Below are 18,453 nucleotides of genomic sequence, written 5' to 3'. Positions count from 1 at the left end.
ATAGCGCAGCCAATGAGAGCGGTTGTTATTAAGCACGTGGACCCACTCAATGAGAAGGCTGGTTGTTATGCTGCAGTTGGCAGGCTGCTGCGGGAGGCGGTGGCGGTAGGAAGCCTGAGGCTGCGGGGTGACAGGTAGGCGGCGGTGCTGTCTTGGGGGGTAGGAAGGGCGACAACGCACGGTGCCCGGGGTGAAGAGGGTTTTCTTCTCCGGCTGCGGACATGGTAGCCGGGAGCTGACGAAGGTGAGGTGGGGTGGCGGCAGCAGGAATGTTGGCGGATCCGAAACCCTGCAGACCTGAGAGCAAGCTCGGGAGGGTCGTGAGAAGGCGACTGCTGAGGTGGCTTGAGGATGAGCGTTGTGGGGCAACTTGGGGTCCTAGGAAGGGCGTTAGGGTGTCGGTGGCTTAGGCTAAGGCGGGAAGGAGGCGGGAGCAAGACACATTGGTAGTGAGGGCTGAAGAAATTTCTTGCAGGAAGCCTCAGGCAAGAAAAGGACGCGGCTTTGCAGACACCTGAGTGAAATCCTAGGGGTTGTTCTTAGGGCCGTTTCCTGGGATCGGGGAGCGGTGTGAAGAAGAAAAATATTTATTTATTGGTGGTCAGATCTAGAAATTAGTGGCTGTACATTATGTAACCCCTGGCAGTTATTTTTCTAAATAACTCGACTGACCCTGGTAGAAGAAGAGCGCTTGCAACACCTTGGTTTTTCTGAACACTTTCTCCTTGTTGGTTCCAGTGTTTTCTCTACCGAGGTAGGGTCTGGAGGAGGAGGACAGCGTGAAGGCAAGAGTAGTCACGAAGCGCTTATCCCAAATATGGGCTTGAGTCGAGAGACAACACGACGTTAGCTTTAGATGAATGTTGTCAGATTCGTGTTTTGTAGTACACGAATTTGCTTTGCGGCTTTAACCTTCAGAAAAGTGGGAAACCGTTTAAATCTATAGAAGAAGGCAAATGCTGATTAGAAAATGAACAGTAAATTAGTAGACAACTCGCTCCCGATGTTTGGACTTTAAGAACTGTGAAAATAAGGTGGAAATCTTAACAGAGGAGTGTCAACTTTTAAGTGATTTCCCTTGTTAAGTCTGAGAAGCTAGTTGTGAGTTATGCCTTAGACTTAAAAAATAAGCTCACTGAGTGTCATGGGCGTTGATAAAAATTTATTTACAAGCTTAAGACTATCTTGTTTAGTCTTTTAAATCCACGGTTTGAATGGCGAAATACAGTTCTAAAACAAACTATGTCAGCACGTATTGTGGAAGGGCACTTGCTTTTATAATTCATTGGAAAAATATCTTCAAAAACTGGAAAACTAAAAAGTGGCACTATAAATTACTAACGTGTAAGCTGCCTAAGATGCCGTCAAGTTAGAAGATGAGGACAAATGTAATGTCAAGGAAATGTATTGTTTTTCTGGGCTTGTTACTTAACTCCAGTTAGAAAAACTTTCCAAGATGTAATCTTTTTCCTACTATTGATGATTTGTACATAAAAATGTATACATATATGTAACATAAACATACATATACATATAAAGTTAGACTTTTGGGGTTTTTTCTCTCAAAATATTATTTGAATAGAAATGGGGAGGGGTTGGGGATTTAGCTCAGTGGTAGAGCGCTTGCCTAGGAAGCGCAAGGCCCTGGGTTCAGTCCCCAGCTCCGAAAAAAAGAACCAAAAAAAAAAAAGAAAGAAAGAAATGAGTCATTAGTATTTGTTTGGCGTGTCCAGTACACTGGGGTATTTGTTAGTGCTTTAAATAAATTTTAGATGATATTGGTGTTTTATTATTTGTCTTTTATCTTTTTACAAGAATAATGGTATTTTAGTCACAAAGAAAACTTACATTTTTGCTTTAAGTGAAATTCTATAGTGCTTTACATACAAAAAGTACAATGTGTACATATTGTAAATAGATATTTGCCTTTAGGTAGGTTGATTTAAGAGAGAGCGTGTGGGGGCTGGGGATTTAGCTCAGTGGTAGAGCGCTTACCTAGGAAGCGCAAGGCCCTGGGTTCGGTCCCCAGCTCCGAAAAAAAGAACCAAAAAAAAAAAAAAAAAAAAGAGAGAGAGCGTGTGTGTCTCTGTGTTTCTCTTATGTAACCAGCCCACTCCAGCTGTCTTAGAGAACTAATGGCTGGTTTTCAGTGGCCAGTAGGTGTCATTGTAGAATGCCATAAACTGAACACTTGTGTAGGGAATTACCAAAGAGTTTAAAAATAGTCCCAAATTGGCTTCTAATAGTATCTGGATGATTATTTATAAATCATAAAGATTCTGTATTTTGAAAGATTTCAGTGTCAAAAATATTTGTAAATGATTTGACACACTGATTGTAAAGAAAATATTTTTGCTTGTTTCAAAATGGATCTTGTAAGTTTTGCTTGTTAATATAACCTTTAATCAATCTCTCTTCCCTCTCTCCTCCTCTCTTTCTGTCTAGACAGTCACTATGTAGTGTGGGCCGGCCTTAAACACATAGATATGCACTCACTTTTGCCTCCTGAGTACTGGGATTAAAGGCTGCACCACCACAGCCAGTCCTAAAGTCTTTAATAACTACTAGATTTAATTGGTGTTAGTATACAACTTTTACATCTTATCATAGTAAGTTCTAGAATGATTTTCAGCCTGACTGAGCTTTATTATAGAAAAAACAGTACTACATAGTAAAGTTAACTGCTTTCTGTTAATCTTTTTTTTTTAAATAAAATATGGGTAGAAACCTCAACCAAGTTGAACTGTCAACAAAAATATTTTGTTGTTCTTTTAATGCCAGAGCAACAGATTGTGTGTGTGTGTGTGTGTGTGTGTGTGTGTGTGTGTGTGTGTGTGTGTTTCACTGCTTGTTGCTTTTCCCCACCTCTGGAATATTTTCCTTTTACATTGGCAAGTTTTGTAGACTACTTTTCTCACTATAGGTACTGCATATTTCTCAATGTCTAAAATGTAATGTAGTGGATTCCAGTGAGTGTTGGCACAGAAATCTATGAAGGTGGTTTACACCTACTGTAATACAGTTCTTTGCTTCTATAGTCTTCTGATGAGCTTGTCCTTTTCCTAGGTCTGTCCCTTATGCTTGCCATAATAGAACTCTTTAAAAGGAGGGGGATTTGAGGGGTTGGGAAGATGGCTTAGCAGGTATAGCACCTGCCATGCTAGAATTTGGATTCCCCAGGACCAACATATATGCCAGATGGGCATTGATGGTCAGTCCATAATCCCAGAACTTAAAGAGGCAGAGATGGGAACCACCAGTGCAAGCTGACTAGATGGACTAGTCACATTGGCAAGCTTCGGGTTCAGCTGAACGTGTATGTATAAGGTGCAGAGTGAATGAGGAGGACACCGAATCAACCTTTGGCCTTTACATACACACATACATACATACATACATACATGCCTGCACATATGTATACCCCCACACAGCAGCCACAGCACATGCACACTACTGATGAAAGAGTTGGACCTACTTTTGAGACTCCTCTATGAAGAGAAAGAGAGAGAGAGATCTCAAAATAGTCCAGGGAGTTTTTTAAGCTCATAAAAAAGGACACACGCATATGTTTTATCTGTGCTTCCATTTAGAATCTTAAAGATAAAATATGAAGAAGTAGATACATTTGGAGGGAGGAGGAGGGGGAATCCCTGAATGATTTGCTTTGCATCTGGACTTGACTTTAAAACCTTTGATCTAATTCAGCTTCTGTCACTTGAGAGTTTGAAGCAGTAACAGCAGCTTTAGCTGAGTGAACCAGCTGCCAAATCTACCAGGATTTTATAGCTCAATAAACTGTCTCTATTTAATGTCATAGCTAGAGTAGTTTTCTAGCTGAAGTTGAAGTTGCCAAAAATAAAAATGTTCTGAATGTTTTGGTTTCAATTAGTTTCTACTTGGCACTTAACCACTTTCCATAAGTCAAGCAATTTCTTTTTACAACTTAGTTCTATACTAATTAATTTACAAAGATATTTACTCATTTTACTCATGTGTCATAAAGCTATATTGTCTTAGAATTAAATTAAAAATTAAAAATAAGAATTGCAAGTTTAACTGACTGGTGGTGGCACAAACCTTTAGTCCCAGCACTTGGAAGGCTTACGCAGGTGGATCTTTCCCAGAACAGCTGGGGCTATATGAAAAAACGCTGTCTTGAAAAAAATGTTAAAAAAAAAAAACCAAAGAATTACAAATTTATTCGATTAAACAGTTTTCAGTAGATCATAGATATAAGTATATAGATATACAGCCAATAATATGTAGTAAATTTAGAATTGTAAATCTTTTGACCTTGACATAGGCCAAGTTTAGAAACTTAAGGACTTTAAGCCTAATAATGTTTAGAGATTTGGCTGTTCTGAAACATGTATTAGAAAAACTAACAGGCTTATAAATTTAAATGAGTAATAGATAAAATGGTGTGATTTAATTATTCCTGATGATTCTTTTTTTTTTTTTTTTTTTGGTTCTTTTTTTTCGGAGCTGGGGACCGAACCCAGGGCCTTGCGCTTCCTAGGCAAGCGCTCTACCACTGAGCTAAATCCCCAACTCCCTTTAATTATTTATAAAGTTAGTTTAGGTTTGAAGATTAGCTGCCAAAATAATAGTCATATATTATAGTAAAAGGCACTGATATTGAATGGTAAAGATGGGTCACCAGGTAGTCATTTTGCTGTAGAGTAACTGTAGCCATCAAGAAATTTAAGTAAGTTAATTCATTGCCCATCTGACTGATTGACTGACTTTCTTTCTTCCTTTTTCTTTTCCTTTTTGTTTTTTGAGATAAGAATCACTGTGTGGCTCTGGCTGGCTTATGAATTCATAAATATCCTGCCCTTTCCAGAGTTGGCATTACAGGTGGCACTGCCACACCTGGCTGTATTTTCTCTTTTATCATCTTGTTAATGTACTGAAGCTAGAATCCTGACGTTATTTTTCTTGTTTACTTTTGCTTTTGGGTTAGTTTGAGATGGGTTTCAATAGTAGTCCAATCTGGATTTGCCTCTGATTTCTGAATGATGGGATTACAAGTGTGCTTCTACTTAGCTTTGTAATGTTTTCTTTGACACTATTAATGGGACTGGAGATGTAGTATGGTAGTTGTCAGTGTACTAGATTCCTTTAGCCCTTCAGCTGAATTGTAACTGTGGTATGTCCTCAAAGAGTAGAGGCTCTTCAGCCAGCCTTGCTTTCTCTCTGCCCTTCCCATTACAGTAGAAATACCTGACACTTTATGTGCATTAAATTGAGGCATAACTGAAGTTGCTCAAAGTGTCTAGTACTACAGATTTATTGCTAAAGTCAACTTTCTTCCTTATTGGTTGAGTGTTGTGTTTGGCTGCAGTGATGGTGCACATCTTTAATTCCAGCACTCTGGAGGTAGAGAGGCAGGCAGACCTATGTGAGTTTGAGGCCAGCCTAGTCACAGAGTGAGTTTTAGGACAGTTAGACTATACAAAGAAACCCTGTCTCAAAAAACAAAAAAATTAAAAATAAATAATAATAAATTAAAAATAAGATACGGAACAAGTAACCTCTGCTTTAAAAATATAGTTCACATCTTCTTTGTTTAAATTTTTTAAAATCAGAAATAAAGTGTGTAGGATTGATACACTCAAGAATTGTCAGGGATCCAGGCTTCTTCTCATTCTCCTTTGTCTTGTTTACTTTGTGTCTTCCATTCTCAAGGTCACCTAGTAATACTGACAGGTGAAGAAGGCAGAAGAAAGGAACACAGAGTGGGCACGCTCATCTTTTAAGAAACATCCTTAAAAACCCTTTGCAGAACTTCTTTGACTTTATTGAGTGAAGCTTAGTCTATCATTATACATGGTTGCAAATACAGTTTAGAAATGGCTTAGTTGAGTGTATAGACTAGATCAGTGGGTTCAGTGTTGTATATAAACCAGTAGTCTTTTTCATATTTGCTTCTTTTCATCTTTATCATGTCTATTGTTGATTGCCTTTTGTTGCTAAACTGTTCATTCAATATGAATTAACTTCTGTGTACTTGATCTTATTAAGAACTAGAAATGCAAACCCAACAGAGATATACTCTCTGTTCTAGAGCAGTTGTAGTTTAATAATAAGACTTAAAAACTTCCATGCAAGTTTTTGAGGAGAAAAAGAGAATTATGTTTTTAGGTCTATTGGAAATAGCTACCACTCTGCCTTTGTTTACCATAGCAGTTTTTACAAGGGGTAAGGGGTGACCTTTTTGGAGGGGGCATTATTAAATGGAAAGGAACGAACTTTTCATGTTCCGAGGTAGAAGGAAAAGGCTGTTCCCTAATCCCAAGAAAAAGGAGTCCTAGTGGTCACTCTCTTGAATTCTGTATGCCACTAACATTTGTCCTCTGACTTGATATCTGTGTATTCACTAATCTTAGATGTTACTATTCTAAAGAATATATACTGATGTCCTACCTATTATAAGGGTTCTCTGTTCCAAAAGGTTCTAGAAATGGTTTTAGGTTATATTTCATCTTTAAGGTACATTTATCAGTGTTGTCCAGAAAAACAACCACCAATAAAGTATGTTTCTGTGTGATTCATTATGAAACTGGTTAGAAATTGACTCATATGGCTAAGTTAACCCGTCTCAAGAACTGCAAGACAAAACTGGCTGGCTGGAGACACAGAAAGGGAAAAAGTTTGACCCCAAAAACAAGAAGGTGGTAATGTCCTAGGGAAAAGACATATTCAAGTAGAAAGAACACACTTTTACCTGGGAAATGTCTAGCATGTTTTGTTCTATGTGGACCTCAGATTGTGTGAAAACCACTTACCCCAAGCAAAGGAAATGTGTTTCATTTAGTCTATAGATAGAGTAACTGCTATCCACAGGAACTTCAAAGAAACACCCAAGACAATGTTTGACTGTATATCTGGGTAAGTGAAATTGGCAGTATTTTTAGCCAAGGTGGGGGCAGAAATATATCATGAAATGGTTATGAACATAAATGATGTTTTAATGTCTCTAATAACTATTAATTTGACAGTGAAAATACCAGTAATTTCTACTAGAGTTCAAATCACAGAAATTTTTGTGTCCCCCGTGTACATAGTCTAATGAAAATATAAGTCTTATAGATTGATAAAAGAATTAAAACTTTGTTATTTCTGAAGTATTGTGAGTTCTGTTCACAGTCCTGGACTCTAGGCTAACAACTTGGGGTGGGAGAGGAAGACTGAATTGATGGAGGGAGAAGCTTTGTAAACGAAGGCGATTCTTCATTTGAGAGCAGAAAGAGGGGTACGATAGTAAGGACATGGTTAAAGGTACTCCCAAGAGGAGAGAAGCTACAGACAGTGCTTGGAGAAGTGAGATGGCCTAGTTTCTCATGGAATTGTTGATCTGCATTGATGAGGGAATGCTGAATGAGAGGGTACTCGCCTGACTCTCCAGTACTCAGGAGGCTTAGGCAGGATTACAAATTGGGTTGCTTAACAAGACTGGTGTTTTGTTTCTTTTTAAAGGATTGTTTAATTTATATCCCAGTCTTGCTAACAGGGCCATTTGTTCATAAGCCTAGTAAGGAAAGGAAATGCTAATTAAAAAAAAACCATTTAGCCAAAACTTTATATCTGTATCTCAGGTCACCTCTCTTTTCACTACTTTCCTTTTATATCTTTATGTATCATGTAAAGCTGAACCTACTGGGGTATTTCCTTTTCTTCTTCCTAGTGGGCTACTTTGTTGTAGTAATTTCAGTTTATTTTATGAAACCACACACAAACCAAAGTCATTTTTTCCCCCTTTGGGTTGTAGAGAAATTTACAAGGTCATAGAATAAGGTGGGGTGACATGTAGTAGAGGTAAAAGCCCTAGATTCTAGAACTGTTTCTTTTCTCTTGTGCTTTTGTGGCTTGCTGTAATCTTATTGTATAACTGCCGTAGTCAGGGTTAGCTGATAATGTGGTCACAGTAACAACCAATCTTCAAGTAATAGCTTGGGTTTGTTTGTTTGTTTGTTTGTTTGTTTGTTTGTTTTTAAAGAAAAGGGTATTTATTGCTTTGTGAAATCTGCTGCAGGCCTGGATGGTTCCAGGCAGCTGTCTTTACTTGGTGGGTCAGCAGTGCACCCTCTTGACTCTGTTGGTTATCAGGTTATCAGAACAGCAAGGGACTGATATGCTAGATATTGCTAGATAGTGAAGTGCCTTTATAGGAGTTGATTTCACCTTTTGATTAAAATGTCATCAATTCACATATAACTAGAAGATAGAGAAATAAAGGTTCTCTTTTGTGTACTGAAGAGGAGAAGAGAACCAATATATGTCTGTCACTTCCATTAATGAGCAAATGCTGCTGGCACAGCAGCCTTGTGGCTTGGTGGAGCAGACACTCAGTTCATGATTAGGGTGCATGGTCACATTGGGATCTTAACTTTCTTGCAGGGTCCAAAAGGAGCTGTTTCTTGAAAGGAGGATAATCATCTTCAGGAGGCATAGTTTCTTTCTATTAAAGTGGTAGTTCTCAGCCAGGGCAGTTTTGCTCCCAAGGGGATATTTGATGGTATTTGGAGATATTTTGTCAAGTTTAGAGACAATGTCCTACCTTGTATGCATAGGGCAGTCTTTCACAATGTCAGGAATGACGAAAATGCAGGCTGTGCCAAGGTGGAGTTCTTGACCTAGTAGTCTCATGTTGTGACTTTTCTATAGGGAGCTACTGGTAGTTTTATATAGCTACCTTATCATCTGTCATAGACATTTGAATACCAGTAAGTTTGCTGGATGTAAGGGCCAAATGATAACATAGTTGTACTGCCACCTTGATTTGTTGCTTGTCTTGTTGTTGGTCTTGAGCCCCCCCCCTTTTTTTTTTGGTTCTTTTTTTCGGTGCTGGGGACCGAATCCAGGGCCTTGCGCTTCCTAGGTAAGCGCTCTACCACTGAGCTCAATCCCCAGCCCCTTGAGCCCCTTTTGAAACTGGCAGCCTTCTGGGTTATCTGGGAAATGTGGCAAAGCAACATGCTAACATGATTTATGTTATTTCTAGAATTTAAGCTGGCCTTTCAGATAACTTGTGTATGATTTTTTTCATTATTGTGACAAAACGCTTGACAAGAACAAGTGAAGCAAGGGTTTACTTTGGCTCATAGTTTAAGGCAGAGTCCATTATGGTGGGCAGATCACGGCAGCAGGAATGTAAGGCAGCTGGTCACATTTCACTCAAGCAAGTAAAGAGAAAATGGCTGGTCAGCTCATTTTCTCCTTCAGTCCAGGACCCCAACTCACCAGTTGGTACTTCCCACATTCAGGGAGTCTTCCCTTGTCAGTTAAACCTTTCTGGAAATACCCTCGTAAGACACATGCAGAGGTGTGTTTCCATAGTGATTCTAAATCCCGTCAAGTCGACAATTAATTCCCATTAACCAGAACAGCTTCTTTCTAAGTGGTAAAGACTGGCTGAGCCATTCATTTGACGGGCATATTTTGATATACTCCAACGGTATCATTCATATGGAAAGCTTCTAAATTTTCATACAGTTCTTCTAATATGTGGCATAAATGTAACTTTTACTAATACTAAAGGACCTTGCTGACCAAATGGAATAAACTGATGTTCTAAGCATAATCAACATGTGTGATATTTTGTGGATGAGATCTTCAAAGTTTGGGTAGTCTTGCCAGGTGTGGGAGTGTATGCCTGTAATTTAATCTTCTTTAAAGCAGGATAGCAAGTTTGAGGCCAGCCTAAACTAGATAGTGCATGACACTGTCTCCTGAGGAAAAACATTTCTTAGAGTCTAGTTTGACAGTTGGTTTCACTATTTACTAATTATGTGACCTGGGGAAGACGATTTAATCCCTCAGTGCTTGTTTTCTCATCTGTAAAATTGGGATAATAATAGTTATATAGGATTACTGTACATAGGTATATTATGTCAAATGTCTGAAATAGCACCAGTGTGCTGGCTAGTTTTATGTCAACTTGACATAAGCTAGAGTCAGTGGTGAGGAGTGACCCTCAATTAAGAAAATGCCTCCATAAGATTGAGCTGTAGGTAAACCTATGTGGCATTTTTTTAAATTAATTATTGATATAGGAGGACCTGGCCCATTGTGGGTGTGGCCAACGCTCAACGGGTGGTCTGGGTTTATAAGTGGGCTGGGTAGGCCATGGGGAGCGAGCCAGTAGACAGCACTGGTCCTTCTTGCATCAGCTCCTGCCTCCAGGTTCCCACCTTGTTTGAGTTCCTGTTTTGACATCTTTCAGTGATGAGCAGTGACCTGTAAGGCATAAGCCAAACAAACCCTTTCCTCCCCAACCTTTGGTCATGGTGTTTCATTATAACAATAGTAACCCTAACTAAGACATCAGTATAACACATGTTTTAAAATACTAAACTAAATATATTATATATATATATAAATGTAAATATATGCAAAAATACTAAATGTAAAAATAAGCCCTATAATAATGTGCAAATCTTTTTTTTTCTTAGTTTTTTGAGACAGGATTTTTCTGTGTAGCCCTGGCTGTCCTAGAACTGTGTATACCAGACTGGCCTCAAACTCACAGATATCCATCTGCCTTTTCTTCCAGAGTGCTGGAATTAAAGGCCACCACCACCATCAGGCTAATATACAAATCTTTAAGGAGAAATTTAGGCTGAGTGTATATAAAACCTTAGAGGCTAGCGGGATGGCTCAGGGCTAAGAGCACTGACTGCTCTTCCAGAGGACCAGGTTCAATTCCCAGCACCCACATGCTCCATTAAAGTTTCCCACTTCCTCTTTTAGAAATTGCATTATGTATAATACCAAAGTAATTAAGGACAGGATCTTAAAATATCTGTATACCCATGTTCATAGCAACATCATTCACAATACCTAAAACTTGGAAGCAAATTCAAGTACCCATTAACAGATGAATTGATTGGCAAAATCTAAAATGTCTGTACATGCACTGGAATATTACCCAGCCTTAACAAGACATTTTTTTTATTAACTTTGAGTATTTCTTATTTACATTTTGAGTGTTTTAACAAGACATTTTGCAGTATCCTATAACAGGTATGAATTTTGAAGCTTTTATACTGAGACATTAACTAGTTACATAAAATACTGGTTCTACTTGTATGAGGTACTTAGAGTGCTCAAAGTAGAGTACAGTAGAATGGTGGCTCCTAGGGAATGAGTGAGGCCAGAGACAACATGGGAGCATTGTTTAACGTTTATAGAATTGAGGTTTTACAAGATGAAGAGAACATGAGGCTAGATGGTGATGATTGTACAACCTTATCAATGCATGTTAACATCACCCAACTGTATACTTAGATAAGGTGGTAAATTTTTATATACTGCAATGAAAATGGAGTGAAAACACAAAAAGGAAAATATCAATTAGCTTATGTATTTTGCCCACAAAAAAGATTGTTTTGGACTGGAGAGATGTCTCAGTGGTTAAGAGCACTGACTTGTTCTTCCAGAGGTTCTGAGTTCAAATCCCAGCAACCACATGGTGGCTCACAACCATCTGTAATGGGATCTGATGCCCTTTTCTGGTGTGTCTAAAGGCAGCTACAGTGTACTCATATATAATAAATAAATCTTAAGAAAAAAGCTTGTTTTGAATTATGTCTGTTAACTAAGTAAAGATGAGAATTTTTATAGAGGTCTATCAAATCCAGAGACTACCTTTTTTGATTATATTCTTTGAACACCAACTTCTTTAAATGTTTGTTTATTGTTCAGAGGTTTATTCTAAAATTCAGCATATTGGCATTTATATTTTTACAATTTGATTAATTCTGTGACTATATTACTTAGACATACAGTATACTTAGCATGTTTATATAGGTCCTTCAGAATTGGATATTACCTTTTAGATTCTTGGGAATTTCTGTGGCCATCTCATCTCTAAGATTCCTCATTGTTTCATTGATTGAGTTAGGGTCTTTTATAGGTGAGAATGACCTTGAACTCTTGATTCTCCTGCCTCAATCTTCTAAACACTGGAATTGTAGGCATGGGCTACTATACTCAGCTCGTTTCCTAGATTTTCTTTTTAATCCTTTTGGTTGTCAAAAACGTTTGTTCCATTTGTTTCCCCAATACCTTAAGGAGCTGTGACATTTCTAAGGCAAAAAAAACATTTTCAACAACTGCCTCTAGGAGATGGCTTTTGACATTGGTTACACTCCAGGTCAGTGCCAGGCAGTAATAGCTTTATAGGTGGGCTCTTCCAGAAAATTGCCAGTAGGTCATATGATTACATTTTCTGGGAACGAAGCCTTGAAGACACTTTAACCCCACGTGTCTTTCAGTGACTGCCCCCTGGTTTTCTCTGTAATTGTGGGCTGTTTTGTTTTCAGAGCTCTTATGGAAGGGGTACAGTAAAACTCTACAGAGCTCTCTGGTTTTGACTAAGATTCACACCCCCGTGTGTGGGTGATATGGATATGATATATGTGTATATAATGTATATGATTTGTGAAACTTAGTCTTTAACCTCCCTTATTTGAAGCAGGGTTTCTTGCTGTTGATAGTTTCTACTCAAGCTGGCCCTTTAGTTTCCTGGGATTTTCTTGTTTCCAACACCCATCTCCCTTTAGGAATGTTGAGATTATAAACTCTGCTTAAGTTTGCAGATCCTGATTCCCAACTCTAGCGCCCTATCCACTCAGTCATCTTCACAGCTACATTTTTAGAATATATACTTTGCAGTTTACTTTAGGCCTTTGAATAATTTCCACAGTCAGGAAAAACTTTAGTCGGACAATGTTTCTAATACTTCATTGCTTTTATGGAGGCCTGGTCTTTGGAAGCATTACTCTGCTGTTCTCAATGCCATCACCCATGATTTCCTTGTATTCTAGAACAAGGAATTGGACAGGGACTTGTAGATAGTAATGAAGACAGCAGGCTAGAGTTAGAAGATTAGAAGCTCACTAATAAGACTGTGACCCTCCCTTAGCTGTCTGCATAGCACCCACTTTTCCTTGCATTTGCATTACATAGGCTTGCTTAGGTCTTAATCTGTTATGTGGCAGTCTAGGTTGGGGAGCTTTCCCATCTTCCTCTCTTGACTGCTGTCTTTGATGTACTAATCCCAGCCTTTGTATAAGGTTTTACTGGACCTTATTCTGCCCTGTTTTTTTTTTTTTGTTTGTTTGTTTGTTTTGTTTTGTTTGTTTTTGTTTGTTTGTTCTTTTGTTTTTCTGCCTCAATGCCATTTATATAATCTTTTCTTTCCTTGTTTGTGTACGGAATGACTATTACTTTGTATAGACATTGTGAATTTAATGTGAATACTTTTCCCCCTTGTGCTTATATTCTAATGGGACAAAATAGGTAGTAATAAGTGTAAAAGTAACTTTTATTCTCCTGTCATCTTGGAGGGTTACTACCTCCATCTACTAAGCTATGAGCTAGGCCTAGTCCTGGAAGCTTCTAGCCTCTGTACAATCTTATCTAGGCCTAGAATGGTTTCAGCCTGTGAGACCTCCTGCTGAGTAAACTCACCCTTTCTAGCTTTTTCTAAACTCTTGATGGGCTGGTCAACTCGGCTGTTCTGCCTCAGAGCTCCTTTCCATGCTGACTGATTCATTCTGGTTTCTCTCATTTTTTTTTCCTCAAGGCTCTGCTTGGCTCATACTACCTTTGGCAATCTGTTCTAATCTTCTAGCTTCTTCTCATTCATTCTCTGACCCATTCTGTCTTTGCCTGTGACCAACTTGTTCTCTCTCTACTATCTGTCTCTATACTACTTACTGTCTCAGTAAAACTGCCCTTTCTCATCTCCTCTCCTCTCCATTCCTCCCCTCCTCTCCGCTCCACTCCACTGCACTGCTCTCTCTTAAATAGCCTCTTTTTTTCTCTCTGTTCTTATGAGAATTTGGGCATATCCTAGTCTGTGGAATCTTTCTCTGATTTGTCACATTGTTTGCTACTCAATTAGACATCATTTCATACTTCCTTCTACAAAGTAACTTTACCTTCATTGTTTGGGATTAAAGGTGTGTGCTAAAGGTGTCTATCCCAGCCCAAGGGGTTAAAGGTTTGTGCTAAGACTGAGCCACACCACAACTAGAAATGGGTTTTTCCAGTAAATAATACAATCTTGGGGTTCACAGTGTGATCCAATTATCCTGTAACAAATAAGTTTGGTTTAGTAGTGCTGAAGATTGAGCACAGACCTTGTATATGTTAGGCAGATAGGTGGTCACCCCTTGACTACAGCTGCTCAACATTAAGTGAGTCATAGTAACTATCATCAGGACAGTAAATAGATTTGGGAATCAAGAGCAGTGGAAACAGGTGGCGGTCTCTTCCAGGAGCTCACTTTCCGTCATGCTTTGAAAGTCAAGGCCTGAGTAAACTACAAAACACTCTAAGCAGCTGACAGCAGAAGCAGCACAGCAAAGTGAGACTCACATGTCACAGCAAGAGATGGACGTTCCGTGTCACCAAAGCAGGCAGAGACCCAAGAGTGGAAAAGACAGCTATTACTAAAATTGCATAGGACATGTTTTGAGTCGTAATAACTTTTGTCAGTCATTGTTCTCTTCAGGGGCCTGACCTTCCAGCACCATCCGGTTGCTGGGCTGATTTTTTTTTTTCTTTTTTCTTTTTTTTCCGGAGCTGGGGACCGAACCCAGGGCCTTGCACTTGCTAGGCAAGTGCTCTACCGCTGAGCTAAATCCCCAACCCCTGCTGGGCTGATTTATAATGGCGGCTTGATTCTGCATAGTTTTGAATTAAGCATTGCTTGATGGCTCCTGACATTCAGTGTGTCTCTCACAGTGTCTTAGTAATTAGCTGTTTTGGAAATTATCAAGTAGTGAAAAGTTTTTAATTGCTTTTATGAATGTTTTTTTTAGTCCTTCAGTGAGAATGCACCCTCTAAAGTTTCCATAAGCTCCCCAAATAATGCCAATTAGGGAGCATGTGTCCCAATACATGAACCTGTGGAGAAATGTCTCAAACACCCCATTTTACCCAAGGGCCCCTGTAAGCTCATGGCCATCTCATGATGCAAATGCATTTAGTCCAAATTTAGAAATCTTTGCAGTTGTTAATAGTCTCAACACTGTTCAAAGTCTCTTTCAAAACTCTTACTATGACTCCTTAAGCTGGTTGTGGTGATGCACACCTTTAATCCCAACAATCAGAAGGTAAAGGCAGTTGCTTTGTATAAGTTTAAGCTATCCTGGTCTACATAGTGAGTTTCAGGCCAGCCAAGGCAGTGTTTTATACTTTTACTTGTCACTTTAGAAGCTTTCCAGATAGTAAGTTATGGACTTTTATCCTGTTTATAGTTTGAGGAGGAAGAAATTCGAAATACTGTATAAGATAACATAAATTATAATCAGTAATGATTACAATAAAGTATGTCTGAGGTCTTTGATTTCTAGCTAGCTAGATTTCTAGAGCTCCCTATGTAACTGGAAATGACCTCAGACTTCTAATGCTCTCCCTTCCACCCCCAGTGTTAGGATTGCAGTTGTGCACTACTGCACCTGGTTTATGTGCTACCTTGTGTATGCCAGGAAGCACTGTACCGAGTGAGCTACATCTCTAGTCAAAAATGTATTTGGAAGATTACCTAGGCTTTTGTGTTACATTCTGGCTATATCCATATTGTTAGTATTGATAATACATACCTGGGTATGTGCCGAGCCCTGCATGGCCTTGGTGGGGACAGAGTGACTTGGTTCTCTTTTGCCTGTTCAGGATCTCAAACCCCCAAAGACCACCAAAGAGCCAATTCTGATACAATCACACTAGGGTCTTTTTGATTCAAGCTTGACCTCAAGCCACACGGTCATCACTGACGCAGCAGAATGGGAGGGCAAGACCCCAAGCCCAGTTTCAAGCAAGCATTAATAGAGGCAAGCAAACTGGCAAGGGGGTATTCAGCTTGGCACACATCTGATTGCGGGGGGCTGTTATGGAATTTGTTCCCCTTTAAAATGATTGGCTGGTGCTGGGAGCCAAACCATGAACTTTCATAAGTAGATATCTTTAGGTGCAACTCTTAACTTAAGAGTGTGGATGGCTGCTGTGGGTGTAAGGCTTGTTTGTGTAATAACGTACAGATTTTCTGGACCCACAGCAGGGGAGGACTCCTTTCTGAGGAATGTCTTCCCTGTCAAGGTCCATGACTCCATGATAATTAGAAACAGCTTTAGTCCTAGAGTCAAGGGTGTGGCTATGTCTTGACGAAATGGTAAATGTCAGGACAGCCCTTAAGGTTATGGGAAAGAGCTCTAAATACATGAGTTCAAATATATATATATATATATATATATATATATATATATATACACTCAACTATGCAAAGAATAAGGATTCAATATGAATTATAAGGGGCTTCACAAATCTAAAAGAACAAAAGCAACTGTGCTGTGAACCAACTTGTTAGAAAATTACTAAGGAAGGAGATAGATTTAGCGAATGGTGATTGCAGGAGATCCCCTCCAGCCAAGGGCTTTTGTTCATGCTTACAAAGGCACATTTATTCCTGAGTTCTGGACCAGCATAGGCCAGAGCAGGGTTAAACTCAGGCATGGTGGAAATGGTAATTTCCAGGCAGGGTCACACCCAACTAGTTTATCGAATGTGCTTTAACAGAGGCAGGCAGATCTCTGCCTTTTGCAGTGTTAAGGAAAAAAATGTATGCATGTCATTTCCTAAGAATCAAATTGCTGGGGTCACAGGATGCTGATTTATAAGATAATCAAAAGGAAACCTGGAGTAAGTGACTGGATTGATATGTAAAATTAAAGACTGAACCTCTCTTCTGCAGGAGATGAGCTATCCAGAGAATTTTTAGGATAAAAAGAACTGCTTGGAGAACTGGCACACCAGCAAGCCGGATGTGGACAGAGAGATTTCTTAGAAGAGCAAGCAAGCAGAATATAGACAGACAAATATCCAGAGAGAAGCAGACTGGAAAAGCAGAACAGGTGGTCAGCATGTACCCACAGTTTGACTTCCACTCCCAGACACCCCTTTTCTCGGAACTCCTCTGCATGCTGAGGCAGCTGCTTGGCAGGTGTGCCCTGCAGCCACACTCCCTTGGTTTTCCTTGAACAGCTGGGAAAGTTTCTGGGTCACATCAGTGGATCACAAAGCAATCCGTCTGACCCTCTGTAGATGGAGCTGATGCTGATTTGTGAGGGTGGTGTGTCCTGAAGGATGCTCCTTATGTAAACCTTTTCCCTTGTTGGTCTCCTTGGCTTAATCGGATAAAACCAGGATTACCAGATATACTCACCAGTTTGCACTGGGTCCCCTCTTTGTTCAGGTTGTTTGAATTCTGCTTCTATCTTGACTAATTTTATGGTGCTCTGGCTTCAAGTGTAAGAGTTCTTGATTTGCCAAAGAATGATACCCTGGACTCAAATGTATGCAAAATCAAAGAATGTTTTATTCTGGAGAAGTCCAGCATGCTGGGATCTACCATCTTTCATGGAGGCTCCCAGTGAGCTCCCAAGCCTGATTTAAAATACATTTAAGAGAATTCCAGGGGGCAGTAGGTGATCTCTATCTTTTCTGTTGGCTCTATCTCTAGGGACATTCCAGAACCATTGCTGGGGTGTGGGAGGCTGGAAACTGCTGCTGAAACTTTGCTTCAGGTCAGGTGACTGGGCCTGGACTTGCCCTGTTCTTGGAAACAGATTTAGGCCTAGTCTCCTGAAGTGCCAATTGGAAGCCTGTCTCACAAGTACATTAATTTAGTTCTGGAAAGCCTGTCATTGTTCCAATACAATGTTTTTTTTTCCTTCTAATGTATTACAGTTTTTAACTATTCTATGATTTATTTAGTATAGGTTTTTTAAAAGATATTTAGCTTGTATGGTAGTGCATGCATTTAATCCTCATATTTGAGAGGCAGAAATAGATGAGGCAGATTTCTGTGTTCTCTGTCCTCCTTCCTACTATTTATTGCTACATACTCTGGATGGACTCTGTATTCTTTGACCAATCTTTAATCTAATTGATGGGATGGAGCACTTTTAAAGGCATTTTGTGAGTTCTGAACACTCCTATCATAGTTTCCTAACATATCCTAGGTACTAAATACAGTTTTCTTATGGCCATTAGCAATGGATCCTCTGTGTGTCTCTAGAGTGTTTTTTGTTTGTTTGTTTTGTTTTGTGTTATTGTTTTTGTTTTGGACTGCTTTCTCTGCTTTAATTCTCTTGTGTCTCAGGGATGGTACCAAGTTTGGCCTTCCTTACCTTGCAGCCTGGATACTTAAGGAAGTAAGTTGATTGTTCTTCATTGACAGTGTCCAGTATCTTGACGTAAGCTTTATATATTTTTGTCATTTAAAAAAATGTTTTAAGCCAGATGTGTTGGCACAAACCTTTGATCCTACCACCATGGAGGCAGATCTTTGTGTGAGGCCAGCCTTGGTCTACATAATGAGTTCCAGGCCAGCCAAAGTTACATAGTGAAATCTTGTCTCAAACAAAAAAGTTTCAAGGA

General features: G+C 39.4%; 1 protein-coding gene across 11 annotated transcripts in view; it reads left to right on the top strand.

Moving 5' to 3' along the window:
- The first annotated feature begins 16 nt into the window (after positions 1-16).
- Hycc2 (hyccin PI4KA lipid kinase complex subunit 2) overlaps positions 17-18,453 on the top strand; it is a 72,290-nt gene continuing 53,853 nt past the window's right edge. For 4 of the 11 annotated variants that reach the window (XM_006244984.4, XM_006244983.4, XM_017596454.2 and 1 more), the window contains exon 1: positions 17-134. The gene's annotated coding sequence lies outside the window, so the exon portion shown is untranslated. Of the gene's footprint in view, positions 245-16,765; positions 17,015-18,453 lie in introns of all 11 variants that reach the window. The other 7 variants (XM_017596455.3, XM_039083620.2, XM_063267184.1 and 4 more) reach the window with 7 other exon arrangements.

The sequence above is a fragment of the Rattus norvegicus genome, chromosome 9, assembly GCF_036323735.1.
Source record: "Rattus norvegicus strain BN/NHsdMcwi chromosome 9, GRCr8, whole genome shotgun sequence".
Lineage (NCBI taxonomy): Eukaryota > Metazoa > Chordata > Mammalia > Rodentia > Muridae > Rattus > Rattus norvegicus.
Note: the sequence above shows the minus strand (reverse complement) of the source record. Positions and strands in the feature narration are given on the sequence as shown.